The sequence below is a fragment of the Astatotilapia calliptera genome, chromosome 3 (assembly GCF_900246225.1).
Source record: "Astatotilapia calliptera chromosome 3, fAstCal1.2, whole genome shotgun sequence".
NCBI classification, from domain to species: Eukaryota; Metazoa; Chordata; class Actinopteri; order Cichliformes; family Cichlidae; genus Astatotilapia; species Astatotilapia calliptera.
Window position 1 is genome coordinate 44,479,726 of NC_039304.1, and position 19,805 is coordinate 44,499,530.

The following is a 19,805-nucleotide window of genomic DNA, read 5'->3' on the forward strand; positions in this document are numbered from 1 at the left end:
GTGTTGAACGCTGAGATGTAGTCCACGAAGACCATCCTCACGTATCTTTTCCTGTGACGGCTATAGGTCTGTAGCCATGACCAGGGTGCTTGGAGGGGCTTTTTTTTTCCTGAGGGAGATGTAGGCAGGGAAGGAGCAGAGAGATTCTGTCAGATTGTCCTAGGTCATGGAGGGGTGTCAGTCTGTAGGCCTGCTTGATATCTTCACATGGTTCAGTGTCCTTACCCCTCTGGTAGGACATGTAACATATTGGTGGAATTTGGGGAGTACAATTTTCACACATGCCTTATTAAAGTCCCCAACAATGATATGGACACCCTGGTTGCTTTCTGCTCTGGTCGCACCTTTCCTTACAGGAGTATTTGGTGTGATCCTGATGGTATAATGTCCAGCTTGGTAAATCCACCTAGGCATTGGGGATGTTTGGATGGAGCCAAGATTCAGTTACAATTCAGTTTCAGTAGATAACACTCCCAGACAAAACAGTTACAGTAAATTTCTGATCAACTATAAAAATATTTTTGATGATGTTATTGTGTATTATGTTGTTTCTATGTGCTGTATTTTTAATAATAAGTTAAGCACTTTGTAATAGATTCTTGTCTAAAAAAGTGCTATATTAATAAGTTTTAGTTACTTATTTACTTCACTCATCACCTACTTGACAGCTGACACCCTACATATGTTTCTTACCTTCAGGTCAGCCAGGAGGAACCAAATGGATGGATCTGTTGGAGGGATATGTCTGACTGATTGTCGTAGTAGTTTGTTTTGTTATTATTGTTGTTAATACAAGTATTACAGTTGTTGGTTGTGCTATTTCACTTCCTGTTTGTAGAAAGCAGCAACTTCCCAAGTCTGATGATACCTTTAACCCCTATTCCAGCTGCGAATTCACACATATAAGTGAATATAACAGCTTCTCTTGGCTCTCTGTGAAGGTGGTCGCACTTTTTCTCCTCTCCTCCTTCCCCTTATCTTCCCTGCTTAGCCTCTTGTGTCCTTGTCTTGTCTCGTGTGAATTACTTTTCCCTCGAACAGTCTCTCACTGTCGTTCTCTAAAACCTAAAAGAGAATTATGGATTTGATCAACTGGTGTCTGAATGCTATTGACACCCTTTTCTCAACGAGAAGTCTGGGCTCGGGAGAGCCCGAGTGCCCTGGAGGGACTTTCCCTGCCGAATACACGATGGATGGGTGGCAGACCTGGAGGATCTTGTGCCTGGCGGGACTGTCGAACGAGGACGCTGAAGATATCTACCTATTCGGAACCATGATAACAGCTTGCTTGGCCCTGACTTATCGGAGAAATAAGAGAGCGGAACCAGCTGTTCAAACCCCCCCAAGGCTGACCGCTGGAATTGAAGCGATGGGACAAGGCGCGACCTCTCACACCGAACGCAGCATGGTCAACACCTTGGAGATGCTTACAGCTGCTGTGAAGACTCAAACTAACACCATTGAGCATATGATGGGATACATCAGAGAGGGGCCTGCTCACAATGACACCCTTGAGTGAAAGTTGGATCACATCGCAGAACGGATCGCTGCAGTCGTGGGGTCTCAGAATCAAAAGAATGACAACACCACGGAACAGAAGTTTGATACCATCATGGGGAGGCTCGCGGCTCTCCAACGGGAGATCGAGAGACCAGTGTCAGAGTGCTAAATTCGGAGCTGCTCGCATAAAGGAGAAATCAACAATATTCAACATATGGACACCACGGCGCCAGCTGCTCAGGCCCAAGGCTGGAGCCCACCAAAACAGCTCCCTGATAACGACTGTGTGATGACTATTCTTCCCATCCCATGCAAGGCCACCTGGGTTGGCTGGCAGACTGTTTACTTAGCCTGATAGAGCGAAGGACACTGTCTCAGCTGGACTCTGGACACGCACACACATACACTTACACTGATAAGCACGCACTCATCCCCCTCCCTTTCCAAACGCCTTCGATGCTTGTTTCCTGTGGGGGAAGACGGCGGGTCTGCGTGCCACGCTGAAATGGTAGCGCTGTGTAGGACGACTGCTGTGTTCCTTCGGATTACCCCCACCCCTCTATCCAACCCCTGTGGCTTGTCACGTGCTCTAATGTTGTGATGTGGACATTAATGTGCTCTCTGTGCAGAGGAGTTTTTTTATTCCTGTTCTCATGCTGTCCTCCCATAGGTGCCCAGCGTGAGAAGAGGTCTCTTTTTTTACTCTTGTACTTTTCCCATTGTTGTGTAATTTTTTCAGTGTTTTCTCTGTAACGCTGCCGATCTCCGACTGTATTCCCATGTGATGTCTTTGTTGTGTGTGTAAGTCGGGGGGGAGGGGGGGGGGGGTCCTATTCCTCTGTGGGGAAACCTGCATATGGCCAATAAAGCATTCATTCAATTCAATTCAATAAGTGCACAGGGAACCAGGTTTGCTTGAGCCCAGGTCCCTGACAGTACCCTGCATGCTGGACGCTGTGCCGTACATCGACATGCAGGACCCTCCGTTGTGCTGACTTCCTGCTCGGGCAGAGCGGGTCCCTCCGGCGTCATTGCAGCTGCAGACGATTGAACAGATGGTAATGGTGGTGTAGACGACGGGACCGGCGTACCAGGCTGTGAATTTACCAGCTGTCCGGGCCGGTGAGCAGCCTTGATTGGAGGGAGGAGGTGGAGTTAATTAAGAAATGTGTAATACCCAAGGGGAAACCACAAAGCCACTTTCCCACAACGTGATGAACCTCTTCCCCGGGCATCTCCAGATAAATAAAATAGCTGCGGCTAAATAAATATTTACATGTAAACCAAATGAATGGCCTTTTTTATGTCTGTTTTTGTGATGTACCAAGATCTGAAAGTTTTGTTTATTTATTTAAACAGTATTTATTTATTAAACAGTACATTTGCATAATGACTGAAACCAGCCCACTGAAGTAACAATGATCTGGAGGTCAGTTCCTTGATCATTAATATACAAATTCTCATGACCATTTAGAACAACCACTGACCAAAGCACACTGATCAATGGCCATGAGTACCATTCACAGAGAGTTGAAAGACATTCCCCAACTCTCTGTGAATCGATGACACAAGGATCCAGGCCCACACAGACGGTGCGTAAATCATGGGAGGCCACATCACGGACCAGGAACAGAGACACAGATGGACCGTTTAGACAGGAATAGAATAGGAATCTGTGGGAGGAAGTAGTATCCCCCATCTACAAGACCACGCAAAGGAGGTATATGCTCTCTGCACTGGTATGTCATCCTTTAGGAGACACAGATGGGCCGTTTAGACAGGAATACGATAGGAATCCATGGGAGGAAGTTGTATCCACATCTACAAGATCGCACAAAGGAGGGTATATGCTCTCTGCACTGGTATGTCATCCTTTAGGTTTATCACCATTTTCAGATCAGGATTACAACCAATATTGGTCCCATCCCACTCAAAGACCCTGCACTCATCAAACAACATTCTCTGGACAATCTCTTTTTGTTCCTCTTCCAAATGATCAAGATTCACTGGCGGATACCACGACATTGGGGAGAGGTCCGCTGACTCCACCATTATCTTGCGAACTGTTATTGCAGGTGGGCACTCGTTTGAGGCCTCAACCTCCACAATACGTTCAACTGGCTGTAAGGTGCCCAGGGCCATCTTGCTTGTCAAGGTCATATCATTTTGTTTTTTGAGCTGTCCTTCAACTTTGAGCTTTTATGCATTTTTTGTTTGGTGTCATTACTTAGAGCAATGGTGATGTATGGGTTAGCTGGATTCTGTATTTCAACTAACCCCGTCAAGACATAGAACCGCTTTAGGGCCTGGTTGCCCTCATCATCCTCAAACAGCACTAAACAATCAAGCGGATTCATGGTTGATGGAACGGGGCACATTAACCAGGTGACCTGTTCAGGAGGGATAATCACATCCCTTTCAACTGTTCTCAAGTACCCTTGTGTAATGTTTGGCTCTACTGTCTGAATGAAGCTTCTGACCACCTCACCATTCTCAGGGGGAAGACAGATGGCATTACACAGCAAGGTAACAAGAGTAGGTATCAACTGCTCTAGTTGCTCCTCAACGATCTGTTCCAAGACATTGAAACCGATCAATGGTTTGTCCACAGGCAAGGTACTGACGAGGACCGGAATACTGACGGAGAGGCTGGGGTCTTCACTCCCCGGTAAGTTGATCATGATGGGTACCCAGCAATCAAATGATATGGTTTCCCCGTTGACTGCGCAAACTTTCAACTCATCAATTTCCTTGATGATTTCAGATAGAGGTTGCATGACTAAGTCAGGCAAGTATCAGTCTTTCCAATGTTTACTTATGATGCAAACTTGAGCACATGTGTCAAGTACTGCTTTCACTGCTAAGCCATTCAAATTGCAATGTATGAGAGCTTTCTTACTGATTAGCTTAGCAACTGCCCCACATTTAGTGTGGGGTGCCATAACACCAGATGTAGCGAGTGCCTCACCCTGCTGCTGGTTAACTACTTCTGATGTGACTGGCAAGGGGAGACTTGGTTTGCTACTGTTAAGGTTAGGTTGGGTCCCATATGAAGAGGACCCACTGCTTCAACCCTGTCACCCGGTAGAGAAACTGCTGTGGTATCTCACTTTCATCTTTTCTGGCACACATTAATTCTTGAAAGAGTTCTGTACTATTTTTCTCTCTCAGGTGGGCATGGAGAAACCCCTTCAGTTCAAGTACAGTCAAATAGTCTTTATTGATTAACATATCTTTAAAAGTTCCAGGCCTTAATATCCTGAGCACTCCACAAACTATCTCTGCATCAGGGAAGCCTTCTCTGCGTCGACCTCTTGCTGACCCAGGCCCGCTGGACCCACCGTCTTAGCAACCATGGATCAGTCTCGGCTCCAACTTTCAGCTCGCATCAGCTCCCGTCCTGGTCCCAGATGTCATTTTTGGATAAGTCTCAACTGCAAAGTGTCGACAATCCTGGACGAGCCCCCAAGATTTGTTACGGGTCCCAAGGATGAAGACCATGATGACAAATATGTTACCTGTAAGAGCAGGTGAAGAGCGGAGTAAGGAAGACACCATGTGTCTCTGTATTCCTCCAGATTGTGTCTGAGTCTGATTTATTTTACACAAACAAATGCTATATAAACACTACCATGAGCTTTCAATATATAATTCAGCAGGTTCCTCATTCACATCAATTACATTTACTTATTTCACATCCTCAGTGAAATATACTCTCTTTACTGGTTCATTTTCTCTAATTAACATCTTCTTTCATAACAGTTACTTTCCTTACTCATATCAATAAACACATCACATTGTCTTCTACAGGGTCTTACTGGCTAAACAGTTCAATAACAGTGTCAGTTTTGGCCGGCGGTCATAGGTTCTGTCCAATAGTATGACGCAAGACTGGAGTAAAAGACATCCATGGATTGGCACTTTATTAATGAAGGAACATGATAGGAGCACAAGAACACTAACTATAACTAAACAAAATGGCTTCCTTTTGGGGTGGCTGTAGCTCAGGTGGCAGAGCAGGTCAGCCAGTAATCAGAAGGTTGGTGGTTCGATCCCAGGCTGCCTCCTGGCTGCATGCCAAATATCCTTGGGCAAGATACTAACTCCATGTTTGCCTACTGGTGGTGGTCAGAGGGCCTGGTGGCGCCTGTGTCCGGCAGCCTCGCCTCTGTCAGTGCGCCCCAGGGCAGCTGTGGCTACAATGTAGCTTGCCATCGCCTGTGTGTGTGAATGGGTGAATGACTGAATGTAGTGTAAAGCGCTTTGGGGTCCTATGGACTAGAAAAGCGCTATATAAATGCAGGCCATTTACCACTTTTGTACTCTTCCGGAATAGCCCAAGTATGGGGGTTAACTAATCAAAATGAAAACATAACCCTCCACACACACAAACATGCAATAACATTAAAGCACATCACAAACATATTCATATTTCCAACACGTACTATAAACAAACCAATAACATAAGCTTCACCCATTACTATATAAATTAAAACCCTCTTTATCCATACTCCCTAACCTGGCACACTGGTCTGCTCCAAGAGCCCTTAAACAGGTGATTAAGCTGCTTTCACTCTTATGCTCCACATCCTGCAAGAAGCAACCAGGACAGGTGAGTACCTTATTTAGGTTACTCACAAATGATTAACTGTAAACAGCTTTAACCTTGGCTCTTCTCTGACACAGGTAGGATGGCCAGTCCCACTGTCTCTTCACCTTTTAAAGCTGTCATTTTAGTTGTATGTCACATAAACCCAATAAAAGACTCCATAAGAACTCAAGTGTTTTTTCTTTATTACACTATTTTAAATTCCCAATCCAACAATTAATCACTAACAATACCAACCAGATAATAGAACCCCTGGTCTCCATTAAAAGCAGCAAAACAGTAAATATATGACTAGGGATGGATACCGGTATCCGGTGCCATCATGGCACCGTTTCTGACATAAACGGTAGTAACCAGACAGAAAAGCAGCGCACATTTCGGTGCTTTATTTCGGTGCTTTTTTTTCCTGACCTGTGATACACTTTAGATTCTAACCAATCATTTTATGTTTCCGAGGATAGTAGGCGGGTCCAGGTACGTACGTTCTTTTAGATCAGAGCTACAGATTAAAAATGCCCAAGGCGAAGTGGTCAAAAGTCTGGCTGTACTTCACAGCAAAAGATGCAAACTCAGCAGCCTGCTACAAGTGCTTTAATCAGATACTGCAATACTGTCAAAGGAGGTAACACCTCAAATCTGATGAAACGCCTGGTGACGCATAGCGTTTTTTTAAAAGCCGAGAAATGCGCCGTATTTGATAGCTTGCTGAGACCTCACACCGTGTACATCTACTGCAGGTTTGGTGCCTGTTATCGGACCCGGAATTAGCAACATCCCCCAAAAACACGAAGAGTAGAGTCCTGGCCCCTAGCCCTGCCAGTGTAGCAGAAATGATGATAGACGAAGATGGCAGCAGCAGCCGTTCTTCTCTGCGTGAGTAGCTTAATGTTGTTCGTGTGTAATTCACGTTGAGTACGCTATCCATGTTATTACATTAATGCATGTAATGTGAACTAGCAAACATCATCATCATCATGAGTATAATTCCCTCGAAGCACAGGCAGACGCAAGTGGTTTTCTGTCACTGGTTTATTTGAAGACTTCTCTCCAAAGCTACCGTGAAAACTATACAGCATTAACAAAATAAAACTCGGCGTAAGACACAGCACTAAAGATAACACTGTACAACAAACACGATTGTGAGGAGAAAGTTGTTGGAAGGCAAAGAAACTTACAACTCAGATATCTATTTTTTACATGCGCACGGGCGGTCACTGCTCAACCGATGTGACACAGAAAAACCGCCCAGGGCATTCAGAACATCCTTTATTTACACTTAAAGCAAGTTTCCACAGCAGTAGGAGTGGCATGTATGGAACTGATAATTTTTCCTTAGAAGGAGAAAACCTTTCGCTTATCTGCTGAAAAAGGAGGTAACTTTGTATGTATAGAAATTCAGACATTCCCATAAAAGGAGGGGGAGAGAGAGAGAGAGAGCCAGCTTGTCTGTTAAAACAGGAGGTATGGTATCGTATGTCACCGCATTCCTCTACACATATGGCTTCAATCTCTCTTCCTGTGTTGGTTCCAATTCACAAGCTCTTCTTCCTTTAAATGAAGCTACAACTAAGCATAATCACAAAACTAAAAAATCTCTCATCAACGATAAATCAATAAATACCTCGTTGGCTGCATGCTGCAAAAAGGGAATTAGCTGCCATTCTTCTGAGGTTTCCTTTAACCGTTTAACTGTGTGGTACCTCACAGGGGTACCACAACAACATCATCCAGGTAGAAAACAGCATATGCAATTTGAGGAAGCAGCTACCGCTCCATGAGGTGCTAAAAAATGGCAGAGGCTTCAAATAAGCCAAACGGAAGTGTGACGAATTGGTACGAACCATACAGAGTGGAGAAGGCCGTTTTTGTCTTTGGACTCTGCAGATAAGGGAATCTGCCAGTAAGCGTTGGTTAAATCCAGCATCATAAAATAAGACAAGCAGTGCTTAACCAGTCCAGGTCAACTCAGGCATTGGACAAGCATCAAACCATGAGACCTTGTTCACTTTCTGATAATCATCACCAATGTTCCCTCTAAACTGCGCGTGTGCTCAATTGCGCACTGCTGGCACGGTCTCTGTGCAGAAAAAATCCGTGTTGCACATAAAATAAAATTCTAGTAAATAATAAAATTAGAGTAAATACGTTAACAATTCTGTTTTGCAGTGTTAGTCAGTAAGTGACTGGCTGCTCCAGTATGGGATTAGAACAATGGCACCTCATCCCATAGTCCAGCCAATCACGTGACTGAAATTCGTATATGCGCAGCTAATCAACGTCGTTGACAGGCTATGACAGCGTCCTTATGTGCCGAAACCGGTGTTTTTTTTTTTTTTTTTTTAAGTGAAACCGGTGTTTTAGCGAGCAAAGTGGTGTGACTAATGTGGAATGAAGCCACGTTAATGATAACGTGTACAACCATTGGACATGTGAGCAGGACAGATGGAACAAGTGACGTAAAAAGAGTGGACTTTATACCAGTTTTCAAATTGTGTTGATAGGCCACATAAAAAACAGAGTTGTGATTAAAAAAAAATCCAATGTTTGGTTTTCTTCCAGAATATTGTTGTTTATATTTACTGGGGGAAGAAATGGTAAAAACTGCATTTTATAAAGAAAACGTTATAAAGCACTCTCCGCCTGTGAGCAAAGACAAAACCAAAACACCCCACCCTTTCCCATTGGTCAAAAAATGTACCATGCCGACCAATCAAAACATGGCATTTGGTTGTTAAGAAATGGAAGTTGTTAAGAAGAGGAAAATTTAGGAGTGACGGCAGTGTTTTGAGATGTGAGAGATTTGCAACGTTTAGCGCAAATCTTGTATAGTTAGTGTGTAGTGTAGTCAATAGTTTTGTTGTGTGTGTCAGAACAATGAGGCGGCTGCTAAATGTTACAGGAGTGATACATCTCCTGTTGTCAGGCCTGCAGGTATCAGGCTTTTGATGTTCTCCTTTATCTCATAGTGGACAGAAATTATTTTTTGGAGAGGCACAAATAATTTGTGTGGCATCAGATTTGATGCAGAACACCTGATTGTTCTGTAAATAGTTTGAAATGTTTGTTTAAAAAAAATCCCGTAGCAGCATTTTTAGGTAAACAGCTGCAAAAATCTTTGTTGTTTGCAATACTCAGTAACTTTTTTGAAGAAGTAACTATATAATTAATTGCCCAGCATTGGTCTTTATATATTGTATTTTGCAGAGAGAGTTACAAAGTTTCAAAGTGGTGCTCCATGAGAGTCCTGTAGACGAGCAGCAGCACGATCCTGCATTGCAACTGCAAACCGCTGTTGCAATGCAGGAACATCTGCTTTATTGGAATGTGTGAGATGTTAACTACAATGACTCTTAAAAACACTGTCTCAAAGCTTCATGCCAACAGCATGTTTTTAAGAAAAATCAAACATATTTTCCTTCAAGATCATTTTTAGAGTTTTTAATGAGCTGCAGGATCCTTCTTCAGTGTGAGTTGAGAACAGCCAAGTCGCCTCCTGTGATAAACCTCCACATGTACCACTGAAAACAGTTAAATTAGTTTGAATCGGAAATAATGGGTCAAACTACTTGTTCTGAGACCATTTCTTTATTTTTCCACACCAAACTGTTTAATAAGATAAACTCTACACAGACTTCATCAAATATAACTAACACTTTAACAGTATCAGGATTTCATAATACAAACTTCAAATCAACAAGAAAACAGCTGCAGAACATGTGGATCAAAATTCATTAAAAAAAACAATATGTGGACTTCAAGGACTAAATACACTAAAGTGAAAGGAGGAGCAAAAAATAGAGGTTTAACAGAATTAGAATTACTGTTATTGTCGGGCTATAAGCCGCTACTTTTTGCACAAGCTTTGAACCCTGCGGCTTTTAGTCAGGTGCGGCTTTTCTATGGATTATCCATGATTTTTGTCATATCGTAAGACGATTTGTTTTGTTTGTTCCGCTGTTGTACGGGCACTAAGTTGCCTGGCGGAAGGGCATGTGATCAGACACACAGTATCAGGTTCAAGAGTGGTATGTTGGTCACATGTCCATCCGCCAGGCAACATAGTGCCGTACAAGTAGCGTGAAAAACAAACTTCAAAGTAGCGCTACACGTTCAGCGGGAGTCGTGGGTGATGTGCGGCAATAAACTTGCGAAAAGCAAGTTATGCTCAACTCCACCGGTGGAATCTGACAGCGTGGAAAAGTGTGAAAACATCCATGATCACCAACGGATTTCGAAGGGCTGGACTGCTGCATGATGGAGAGGAGGACACCACGGCCCTTCTGAGGGTGTTCGACTCCGACACTGACAACGAGGATTTGTTTAGTTTTGAAAGTGACAACGAAGGAAAGGAGCTGAGAGTGGATGATGAAGCCATCCTGAGCCTGTTCGTTTCCGACACTGGAGAAGAGGACTTTGGTGGTTTTAGTGCGCAGGAAGATGGTGGTGAATGACTGACTTTTCTTCTTGTTAAAGCCGTTCCTGACAATTCCCTTTGTGCATATTCTCTTACATATGATAAGTCAACATTGAAACACCTGCGGCTTTTAGTCAGGTGCGGCTAATGTATGTACAAAACAGGATTTTCCCCTGATTTTAGCTTGTGCAGCTAATATTCAGGTGCGCTTTGTAGTCCAGGAAATACGGTAAGTAAAAGTAGTCACCTGTGATCTTTAAAATGGTTCTGATGTGTGCTGCTGTTTTTAACTTTCAACATTTCTTTGCTGCCACTGTGAATAAGATTGTGTTCTTTGCTTAATTGAATAAAGGTTACACAGCCTCACTGGTTCATCTTCTGGTACAAACTGGTATTACATGGAAGTACAGCCCAAAACCAGTTCAGCTTGAGTTTCTTTTTTTTCTGGACATAAAGTCACGGCAGGTGTTTTTTCAAAGCTGGTGTACAGATTTAGTTCATTTGTGAGGTTTTAAGAGAAACTGCTGTGAAAATATTTGTAGTTTGGGAGAAAATGATTTAAGAGAAGATTTTACCTCAGCAACAGATTAAATATGAATGAAGGATTGAAATTGCATATGCATATCTATACATGCAGCTTCCTAAATGTAACATTCAGAATTATTCACTGCAGCTCCAGAAATCAGAGCTACCTCATCAGATCCAAGTGTGGCATCAGCTGACACTCTTTACAGGAGATTCCATCTGAACTCTGTGGAGCCTGATCTCAAGGTTTTTAAGTCTGAGCCTGAAACCAGAAGAGGATCTTTCTCTCTCTTCAGATTCATTGTGATCCAGTGATTTCAGTCCTGCATGATCAGGCTGGTGTTTGCACAGAGCAGATAATGAAGTGAAGGTTTTTGCACATTGGTAACAGTGAAACAGTTTATTTACAGTGTGAAATCGTTTGTGTTCGGAGTATGAACTGAGATTCCTGAAGCTCTTGTCACACTGGTCACAGCTGAAGTTCACTTCCATGTGTGTACGTTCATGTTTGTTACTATGACCTGATTGTGAGAAGCTTTTGTCACAGTGTCTGCACTTGTATGGTCTCCCTCCTGCAGTGGTGAAGGATGACCCACACTGGTCACAGATGTGCTTTTTGACCACACTGTGGAAGAGGTCATGTATTTTTATAGTATTTGGTGTGTGGAAGCCTCTCCCACATTCTTTGCAGTAGTTCATTTTGGCACACGTTGATGTGCTTTTAGGTCCCGTTCGTGATTGGAGGTTTTTCCACAAAGGTCAAAGAGAAACGCTTTCCCATGTTCTTTGCTCCACTCCTAAACAAAGACATTGTAAATCAGGGAATACCTTCAATGTTTTTATCCTGAACGTCGCCTGAAACAAAGAGCATCTCTGCCAACGTCCAATTACATTTTACTGTTTACATTACAACACTCAGCTTACTGAGTGAAAATAAGTCGTCATTTTTACAAACAGTTCATTCAGTATAACTCCATAAGTTTACTGATCATATTTGTTCCAAACAATCAGGTTAAAATTACAAGATAAAAAATCAATACATCCTCACAGTAACTGCACTTCTAGAGTTACTTTCTGGTGTGGATCTGTTGGTGGCTTTTCAGCTGATTTGGAGCTTTAAAAGTCTTCTCACACAGGTCACATTTATAAGGTCTCTCCTCAGTGTGTTGTTGTAACTGTGCATCTGTTGCAAACAGTTTCCCACACTGATCACAGCAGGAAACATCAATTCCAGTGTGAATCCGTAGGTGAATATTCTGGTACTGTTTGTCACTGAAACTTTTTCCACAAAAGTCGCAGCTCTACGCCTTAATTCCAGAGTGGGTAACTAGATGCCTGTGTAAGTCGCTATTTAGAGCAAAAGCCTTACCACACAACTCACAGTTGTGTCCTTTAAATCCACTGTGGATGAGTTGGTGTTTTTTTAAGCTTCCAGCCTGGGTAAAAGACTTTCCACACAAGTCACAGTTGTAAGGTTTAAATCCACTGTGGATGAGTTGGTGTCTTTTTAAGTTTCCACCGTCGGTAAAAGACTTTCCACACAAGTCACAGCTGTACGCTTTAACTCCACTGTGGATGAGTTGGTGTGTTTTTAAGTTTACAGCCTGGGTAAAAGACTTTCCACACAACTCACAGCTGTAAGGTTTAAATCCACTGTGGATGAGTTGGTGTCTTTTTAAGTTTCCACCCCCGGTAAAAGACTTTCCACACAAGTCACAGCTGTACGGGTTAACTCCACTGTGGATGAGTTGGTGTCTTTTTAAGCTTACAGCCTGGGTAAAAGACTTTCCACAGAAGTCACAGCTGTAAGGTTTAACTCCACTGTGGATGAGTTGGTGTTTTTTCAAGTGTCCAGCCAGGGTAAAAGACTTTCCACACGAGTCACAGCTGTAAGGTTTAACTCCACTGTGGATGACTTGGTGTCTTTTTAAGTCTCCAGCCTGGGTAAAAGACTTTCCACAGAAGTCACAGCTGTAAGGTTTAACTCCAGTGTGGATGAGTTGGTGTCTTTTTAAGTTTCCACCCCCGGTAAAAGACTTTCCACACAAGTAACAGCTGTAAGGTTTAACTCCACTGTGGATGAGTTGGTGTCTTTTTAAGTCTCCAGCCTGGGTAAAATACTTCCCACACTCATCACAGCTGTAGGTTTTCTCTCCTTTTCTTCTGTGAGGTTTGTCGGCCTCCTGAGAGCGCTGACTTCTCGCTCCATGTTGGTCCTGCAGTGACAGAGATACAAACAGAGGCAGTGAGTGAAATGCAGTCGTGGAACAAACTGAAACTCCCTCCATTAGTGGAATCAAACATGTCAACAAACACATTGTTGGTGTGTTTCCACCACCTTCTGGTGACAGTATCACATTACAATGATATGCTACAATGAGAGTTGTAATGAAAATGACATTATTGAAGAAATATTGATCAGCAGAGAAAATCCTTTACGCATAAGAAATTTCAAGTTCAACTGATGATATTGTTGTTTCAAGGTGTGCTTATAAAATATGATCTTTGTATTTTCTTGTAACTTCTGTGGTTTTCGGTTGTGAATGTAGATTCTGTATATATGGAGGAGCCCAGGATGCAAAAGATAAAGCTGCTGTTAACATGTTTTTAAAAACACACCAGCTGTGCACACAGTTGGAGCAATATTGTAACTAGGGATGCAACGATACCCATTTTTCCAAACCGATACGATACCGATACTTGGATCTGAGTACTTGCAGATATTGAGTACAAAAACCGATACTTCAACCACACACAAGTTAAACTTAACCAGTAGTAAAGAAACGACCCCAGACAACTTTTTAACACAAACGAAACGTTTACTGAACACATCACAACGCATCCCTTTTTAAACTCAAATAATATTCCAATTCCTTAACCAAATGAAATACACTGTACTGTATAAATGAAATAATTCCCTTTCAAATTATATTACACAACCCAACTTATGTTATCACCTTTTGGTAAGTGACTCACTAATATACACTCCAAAACACGTTATATAAATCCACTAAACACACAATATTCACACATGGGCCTCACACACACTCACATTCACACTTGTTGCAGGCCTGTTTCTGCTCACGCCAGATGATGGAGAAAAATCCTCTTCTCCCCAGTAAGAGCACAAAAGTCTGACTTACAGTTCCGTTGCTCGGTAGGTCACCGTTCACCAGTCCCACACTAAATCCACTCCACGGTGGTGCGACCGTTGAAACAAAAAGTCACTTCACCCACACTCTGTTGCGAAGCTCTCACACGGTTAGCTTTCTAGTCACACACTCTTTTGTGCTAGTTAACCTCAGTAAAACTAGCCCAGTCTCTCACTTTGGTTCAGCTAACCTCGTGCATCTCTCTATGCCGTTCTCTTCTCCTCCTCCATTGCAACAGATACACAGGTCCCATTTTATGCTACCTTCACGGGCCTCCAGAAAATTAGAACTCTGAACAATATTTAAACTCCATTCAGAGTTACATACCATAAAATAATACTTTATGATTAACATAACAGTTTGATTGCTCTAATTACCTGTATTTACCTTGTGACATATTACAGGGCAAATTACATTCTGGGTACAGTTACATCACATAACATCAACTGTGAACACCTTATGTTACCGTGGCGTTTAAGTCCATGGGAATTATGAGTATCTACTCCCAAATTCCCATCCGGGCTATATTATTATCGGTTCATGGTATCGCTTAACTTTTACAAGTATGAGTACACACACATTTTACAGTATCGGCCCCGATACCCAATACCAGTATCGGTGCATCCCTAATTGTAACTGTGATATTTTTCTCACCTTTTGTGTTGAAGTCATTGATTGTTTCCTCTGTAGTGGCTGAGCTGAGTCCAAATGGATGAAATTGTTCCTCCGTTGCACCACCAGACTCTTCTCCTCCTGTTAATCACCTGGGGGACACACACACACAGCAGGATTTGTAAAAAGAGTTTTGATAAACACAATGCTGGACAGCAATGCTGTCATGTACACAAATACAGTGGGGCAAAAAAGTATTTACCGTATTTTCACGACCATAAGGCGCACTTAAAAGTCTTAGATTTTCTTCAAAAAGTACGGCGCGCCCTATAGCGCAGTGCGCCCTTTGTGTTGTAAGGAGGACGTAGTAGAGAACACCATGAGAACGCTAAAGGGTGAAGTGTGTGCGTTGACTTTATTGCACATACCTGTATAAAAGAACAGGCATGTGCGTTATGCAGGACACCGTTGTTTTAACAACCCTGAAAATGGCAAAGAGACACGCTTATGAAGCACAGTTTAAACTGAAGGCCATCAGCTACGCGGAGGAACATGGAAATCGAGCAGCGGCGAGAGAATTTAAGATTAATGAATCGATGGGTCGCAAGTGGAGGAAGCTGGAAAACAAGCTCCGACAGGTCAAGAATATGCAGCTGAGTTTCCGCGGACATAAGGCGATCATCGAGCAAAGAACGAGCGGGAGAAGCTTTTCGACGGTCACCATTCGGCTAAAAGCAGTTTCACTTTCACTTTTTATGAAACGGTGCCATTTTTCCATCTGGACCAGGACTACGGTAGCGCAGCAACTTCCAGCGGATTATAAGGAAAAGCTGGCCATCGTCCGCTCCTACTGCAGCAAACACATCGGCGACAAACACATCCAGCGATGGATGACCGATGGAGACCACAGTTTCACCAAGAGTGGAAGGCAGCGCCGGGCGAGTTACGCCACAATTTGCCAATGGATTGTAGATGCTTGGGCTAAGATGGCTGCTGGCACTGTTGTTCGAGCTTTCGCAAAAGCCGGCATCATTTCCGAGGAGCCGCACGGCACGGAAAGTAAACCTGGCATGTTTGATGGAGATTTAGCGCAGCTGTTCAATTCAGACACAGAGGATGAGGACTTCGATGGGTTTGATTGATGATAAAAATGTGAGTACCAAACTTTGTTTTGCTCCTGCTTTATTTTTAAATACGCACACTTGTATGCTTGTGTGTTGTTGATGATGACGATTACTGGTAATAAAAATGTGAGTAAGGTACCGAACTCAGGTTTGCTCCCGCTTTATTTTTAAATACGCATACGGTACTTGTATGCGCCCTATGATCCAGTGCGCCTTATGTGTGTGTTAAATACAGTAATGGCACACATAACTGAGACTGCGCCTTTTAGCACAGTGCGTCTTATGGTCGTGAAAATACGGTAGTCAGCCACCGATTGTGCAAGTTCCCCCATTTAAAATGATGGCAGAGGTCAGTAATTTGCACCAGAGGTACACTTCAACTGTGTGAGACAGAATGTGAAAAATAAATCCATGAATTCACATGGTAGGATTTGTAAAGAATTTATTCGTAAATCAGGGTGGAAAATAAGTATTTGGTCACCTCAAACATGGAAAATGTCTGGCTCTCACAGACCTGTAACGTCTTCTGTAAGACGCTTTTCTGTCCCCCACTCGTTACCTGTATGAATGGCACCTGTTTGAACTCATCATCTGTATAAAAGACACCTGTCCACAGCCTCAAACAGTCAGACTCCAAACTCCGCCATGGCCAAGACCAAAGAGCTTCTCTGGTGTCCTGGATTACCTGACAGGAAGACCACAATATGTACGTCTCCCACAGTGTGTGTCTGACAAGGTGATCAGCAACACAGGGGCACCACAGGGGACTGTCCTCTCCCCCTTCCTCTTCACCCTCTACACCACAGACTTCAGCCACTGCACAGAGACCTGCCATCTTCAGAAGTTTTCTGATGACTCTGCGGTGGTTGGATGCATCAGCAGGGATGATGAGACAGAGTACCGGGCTGTGGTCGACTCCTTTGTCACGTGGTGTGAGCAGAATCATCTGCAGCTCAACGTGGCAAAGACCAAGGAACTGATCGTGGACTTCAGGAAGACCAGGAAACACTTGACCCCTGTTTCAATCCAGGGGGTCAGTGTTGACACCCTCAAGGTGGTGTCGGAGAGGCGGATGCTGTCCAAGATAAAGACTATGTTGGATAACACCTCCCACCCACTCCATGACATGCTGGTCAGTCACAGGAGCACGTTCAGTGAGAGACTGAGATTACCGAAAAGCACCACTGAACGACACAGGAAATCATTCCTGCCTGTGGCCATCTCCCTGTACAACGCATCCACTTAACACACTGTTTGCTACAACTACACATGTTTCTTTTCTTTTCTTTTCCAACTATTTATTTATGAGTGACGTATGTATGTGTATATATGTATATATTGTACTATTCTTAGTTAGTGTATTGTCTGTCTTGTTTTAATGTTGGTTTAAAATGGAGCACTGTAACAAAAAATAATTTCCCCCAGGGATTAATAAAGTATTCTGATTCTGATTCTGATTACCTGTATACAGGAGTGTTAGTCAAGGAAGCTGCACAGGACTGGAAACCTGAGACGAGGGAACACTAAGCAGACGTGTTCCGTTTGCTTTCATTCAATATATTGAATTAAATCTATCCCAAAAAAGTCAATGTGAATTGTTACCTCAGATTTATTGGGTAAATTCTATAGATTAATTCTCTACAGTGTACTTAGACCTTCAGTTATGTTTTCTTTTCTCATTATTCATCACAATTTAACATTTAAAAAGTTTTAACAGATCTAATTTTATTTTCTTCTTCTCTATTATAAAAAATGTGTATGTATTTAAGAATGTTACCTGTGTGAGAGGCAGTGTGAGTAAAGATCCAACAGGTGGCAGCAGAGAAGTTAACTCATCCTCCACCAAAACAATGTTTCCACATGTTTTTTTTATGTGTAATGTGTTTACCTATGTGGTATAAGTACTTACAGACTGTAGTATAGTACTGTAGAACTAATATTTTTATAAAAGACAAATATTACCAGTGTTCTAAGTATATTTATGACTTTAGTTGTACCTGCATTAACTCAGTCCTTTTTGGCCACTTAAAAATGTCTTTATGGTTACATTTATGTCATTTCTATGCCGTTGGGCAGATCACTCTTTAAAAATGCAGTTTTGATGCCAATAAGACTTTTTAAAAAAATATATAAGTAAAGGAATCCGAGCTTTAGGCGGGGACGCTCTATACTTGTAAATGCTGTTAAAATGTTCTGTGTGGATTTCATGATGTAGATGACTGATTTATAATAAGTTACATAATTTCATGAATATATATAGTTCGTGTTTAAATGTCTTTTTTGAAATGTACATGTGTAAGGTGTAAGAGTGTCTCGTGAGAATACCCTTAACGAGAGCACACGAGACTTTTCATGGACTGCGAGGGAGCAGATGTCTCTCATGAAGCGATTTTAAGCTAAAGGTTTACTAAAAGAAAGGGCAATACAAGGACTTAAGGACCTCTTTTCAGGACAAGCAGCCAACGAGGTATTTGTCATTTGAGAAATGTTTTATTTGTGTTTGGACTTAATATGTGTACTGTAAAGTTGCTAATTGGTTTGTACTGTTCGCTCGTGACCAGTTCTCACGGCGTAATGGCGTATCGGCGTACTGGTGATGGTGAAGCTGAGGAGAGAAGGCCCAAGTAATAAACACCCGTTTCAAAGAACCGACCTGTGTCTGTGTTGTTGTGAAGAGAGCTACAGTGAGAACTCGCCTGCTCAACACGGGTAGGAGAGGACAGGATCGCCGCGGATGACGAAACGACGCGGATCCGGTGCATCACGTCAGATAAGCAGAGTGCATAACGCATATCTGCACAGCATTAACAAGCAACGGTGGTTAGACTGAGTTAAAGCGCTAATTTTCACGTTTAAAATCAGGAGAAGCTCTACCACAAAGTGAAGTTAAGGTGGTGTGAGAAGTGGTTAAATGTGGAAATTGCAACTAAGGGACTCATCTGTTAATCTTGCTTGCTTAATGTAGAGATTAATCCAATATGTTTGCATTTATAGTTGTTGTACATCACAAGGTTTATAGAACAAACAAGTAAATATTTAACAAGCTCACAGGTTATGAGTAATTTTGAGTTATACAAAATTTGCTGAGTTTTAAAGGGCACCTTACAGTGGGGCAAAAAAGTATTTAGTCAGCCACCGATTGTGCAAGTTCCCCCACTTAAAATGATGACAGAGGTCAGTAATTTGCACCAGAGGTACACTTATTTCATTTTATTTCATTTTTAACCTTAATTTATATTTTATTCCTTCCTAGTTAAATTTACCCTTTTTAATTTTTCATATTTATTTCCTATCTTATTCATAGCCTTTTCCTTTTTTGTTTTCTTTAGGTCACGAGCAGTTGTCCAAGCATTTCACTACATATCGTACTGTGTATGACTGTGTATGTGACAAATAAAAATTTGAATTTGAATTTGAATTTCAACTGTGAGAGACAGAATGTGAAAAAAAAATCCATGAATTCACATGGTAGGATTTGTAAAGAATTTATTCGTAAATTAGGGTGGAAAATAAGTATTTGGTCACCTCAAACATGGAAAATCTCTGGCTTTCACAGACCTGTAACGTCTTCTGTAAGACGCTTTTCTGTCCCCCACTCGTTACCTGTATGAATGGCACCTGTTTGAACTCATCATCTGTATAAAAGACACCTGTCCACAGCCTCAAACAGTCAGACTCCAAACTCCGCCATGGCCAAGACCAAAGAGCTTTCGAAGGACACCAGGAAAAGTATTGTAGACCTGCACCAGACTGGGAAGAGTGAATCTACAATAGGCAAGCAGCTTGGTGTGAAAAAATCAACTGTGGGAGCAATCATCAGAAAATGGAAGACATACAAGACCACTGATAATCTCCCACGATCTGGGGCT

At 42.4% G+C, this 19,805-nt stretch overlaps 1 pseudogene; it reads right to left on the reverse strand.

Annotated features, from left to right (window-relative positions):
- Positions 1-11,925: 11,925 nt before the first annotated feature.
- On the reverse strand, positions 11,926-19,523 carry LOC113010578 (zinc finger protein 239-like; annotated as a pseudogene).
- Between the last annotated feature and the right edge of the window lie 282 nt (positions 19,524-19,805).